General features: G+C 31.7%; 1 pseudogene; it reads left to right on the plus strand.

The window, feature by feature from the left end:
- The first annotated feature begins 735 nt into the window (after positions 1 to 735).
- LOC131608163 (protein OXIDATIVE STRESS 3-like) lies at positions 736 to 1,531 on the plus strand (annotated as a pseudogene).
- The last annotated feature ends 2,234 nt before the right edge of the window (positions 1,532 to 3,765 follow it).

Below are 3,765 nucleotides of genomic sequence, written 5' to 3' on the forward strand. Positions count from 1 at the left end.
TCGCTATAAAAGCAGGTGCGTCGAGATACCGTTTATACGTCAAAAGGAAGAAAATGTTTCAACTTAGAAATTTTGATTTTTGATTTTTAAATTGTGAAAGCGTTTCTAAATTAATCGAGAGACTGCTTTTGCAATACGAATTTGCGAGTTTAAAGAGACTACTATATTTTAAAAGGGATATTTAAACTCGCAAATTTGTGCTGCAAAAGTAGACCGTATTTTCCTTTATTTATTTATTTTTTAAAAAATTGTTAATTTATAAATATTAATAAATTATATAAATTCGATCATTATGGAAAAAATATAACTGTTAGGAATCAAACTGTATATCAATAGTTCGTACTCATTCATTTCAATTAGATGTCTCATCCATTTATTTAAACATCCCACCTTAAATTGAAAACTCTTTGTAGTTGCAACATCACATAGTAATTAAAATTCGTTATTTATATGTTATTAGTTAGGAAAATGGAAGGGTCCACAATTTGTGTTACCCAACAAAAATAAAAGAGGAATTAATATTATTAAGAGGATGAGTCAGAATTTTGTTGTCTCCATTTAGTCCTTATCCTCTACTGTTATCTATGTTAGTATTGTGAGAGAAGCTGTTTATTTTAAACCATATATAACGTGCTATGACTGTGACCAAAATTTAATACTAATAATATACTTCATATTTATCTAAATCCAACTCATATATTAAAACAACAATATTATCCAAATCTCTTAAAGTTAAATACTTCATAGGAGATGAATATGAAGGGAAATCATGGATGGAAAAAGCAACACCAATTTGATTGTTAAGAATAATGATGATGAATTTAATTCAATTTTCAATGACTCATTGACACAAGTTTCATTGAGTTCATATTTTTCTTCATCAGAAATGGATGATGATGATGTTGAAGCATCATCATCCTCTTCAACTTCTAGTTTGTCATCTTCATCATCATCAAATTTAAATGGTCCTTTATATGAATTATCAGAGCTCATGAACCATCTTCCCATAAAGTAAGCAAACTCATGCATAGATCATGAATCATGATGCATGCTTTCTTTTACTTACTACTTTTTTTTTATTTTTTTCTCTATTTTTATTGAATTTTCCATTGATTTGTAGGAGATCATTGTCTATGTTTTATCAAGGGAAAGCACAGTCTTTTGGTTCTTTAGCAAAGGTGGAAAGCATAGAAGATCTACCTAAGAAAGAGAAACCAAAAAGATTATGCAAGAGCTTTGGTTTGTGCAATCCAAAAGCAACAATAGCAAAGAAATCTTCAAAAAGATCTTCTTTATCAGTAATAATTTCAAGAAGAAAGAGATTCCTGGGAGAGTAGTTAAGTCAGTCTTTTAAGCCAAAACATTTGTCAACTATGCAATTCTCATAATCTTCTATAGACGAATTAGATTTATTTTCGGAGTAAAGAGTTCATTTTTGTTCTTCATAATTAATCCAAACAGAGGATTATCTAGCTTCAATACTTTATTTATGATGCATATAACTCAATTTTAATTATCTCAATTTTATGAAGCATATAACTCAATTTTAATTATCTTTATTTTTTTTATGACACAACATTGCTTGTAAAGAAATTTTTATAAATTAGAATTTTAAATCTATCAACTTTTAATCCAAAGGGATCAAATTTGAGTCATGGAATATTTATCGAATTAATTTTTTTAAATTGATAATTTTTATCGTAAACAAATATCTACATTTAGATTAGACGCTTCAAATTTAACTAATTTTAGAAAAGATAACTAATAGTAATTTTTGATTTAAACAAGGTATGAGCAAGGAGATATTGTGTTCACTCGGAACCATATTTTTGTAAGGATATTCTACTAGAGTTTGAAAGAAAACCTAATCTGCATTAACTCCTTTGGAGCATACCATCGGCATGGAGATCTTCCATGGTTGGTCCTTATTTCTCAAATGACTCCAACGTCTCCATCTCAATCCTAAACACAATAATTTCTTTGCACAAACTCTTCAAAATACGTGTTACATGGAGATTTATAATTTTGCCAAGCCTTGCTCTAAGGTAAATGTATCTCGATCAAAATACCTGAAAAGGCTTGCAAAACAGTCTCGAACAATGCAGAAATAATTTGTTTGGGAGATTGATTTCTAGTAAAGGTAACGTATCATTGAAAGCATCAGAATTACATGAAAAACTCATGAAATTATGGAGTACAATTACTAATTGAGATTTAACTCCTTTATGTCGTGATTATTTTGATTTTTATTCAAATCAAGGGAGGATCTCTACAAAATTTGGAATGTAGGGGCATGGAATGCTAAGTCCTCACTGATGCGTTTGCATGTGTGGATGCCAAATTTTAGACCTAAAAATTTGAAGAGTACACATGCTCAAGTGTGGCTGGGGATGCATAGTTTTTCATTAGAGTGTTGAGAACCAGCTACTTTATTTGAAATTGCTTACGGTATTAACAATCATCTATCAATTGATTAACTTACAAGGAAAATAACTTTGGGGGTATTTTGCACGTGTGTAAATAGACCTTAACAATGTCAAATACTTTCAATGATCATATTTAAATGGAATGAGAGGTTTGTAAGTTCTTTGTTGAATTGGAAAACGAGAGCTTACCTCTTTCTGTGATCACTGTTTGTTTCTTGGTCATAGTATTGACAAATGTTGAAAATTGAAAGGAAAAAATGTTGAGGAAACAATGATTAAAGAATCTATAAGATACATCTAAAAAGTTAAAATAGGTTATACAAAATAATGATAGTGAGAAGGACATAGAGAATGATGAATATGTAAATGTCATAACGAATGACACAATGAATGATGACTTTGTAGATTTACTAAGAAAGAAAGTCATACTCTTAAGAATGACATAGAGAAGGATGACTTTGCTGTGTACATTTATTCAGAGAATGGGGTTAATGGTAATGAGGAGAATTTATTAAAAACAAGCTCTTTGAATGAAGAAGAAATCATAGTAGAAACTGTTAATGTGAGATATTGGATCGAACTCTAGTATAGCCGAAGGGTAGCTTCTTGGTTCGACAGTTCGACAGAGTTAAGCATGAAGTCAAAGGTTGTTCACATGCTGGTGTCGAAGTGTGCATGCTGTAGTCGAAGATGGGTCTAGCATGCAGATGTTGAAGATGCTAGGGTGGTTAGCATGTTAAATTAGGTTTTAGTGTTTAAACCCTAATTTGTTAAGTTAGCTTGTGTATTAAGTTGGCTTGTGTAATGGGCCTTGCTGAAAAAGCCCATTAGTTAGTATGTTAGGTTTTATTATAAATAGCATACTAGTCTCTCATCATTGCTAAGCTGCAAATCCTAATTTAGGGTGATAGAGGTTATTTGTTATTCTTGTAAACTTGTAATCTTGTTTTAAGAGAAAGTGAAAGAATAGCAGTTATAACCAATTCTTGTGTTCTTCTTCTCCTCTCTAATTCCCTATTATACTTTGTTATTGGTATCATTTTTCACAACAAATTGGTGCGGTGAGCGTGGAGAAGATGCCTTCAACAAAGTATGAGATTGAAAAGTTCACCGGAGTGAATGATTTCGGTCTGTGGCGCTTGAAAACGAAAGCCCTACTGGTTCAGCAGGGTTGTTTGGAAGCGTTGAAGGGAGAGACAATCATGAATGCTTCATTAACGGCAGCGGAGAAGACAACTATGATCGAGAAAGCACACAGCGCAATTCTGTTGAGCCTTGGTGATAAGGTTCTACGACAGGTATCAAAGGAGACGACCGCATCAGGGTTATGGGCGAAACT

Source organism: Vicia villosa, linkage group LG5, assembly GCF_029867415.1.
Source record: "Vicia villosa cultivar HV-30 ecotype Madison, WI linkage group LG5, Vvil1.0, whole genome shotgun sequence".
Classification (NCBI taxonomy): Eukaryota; Viridiplantae; Streptophyta; class Magnoliopsida; order Fabales; family Fabaceae; genus Vicia; species Vicia villosa.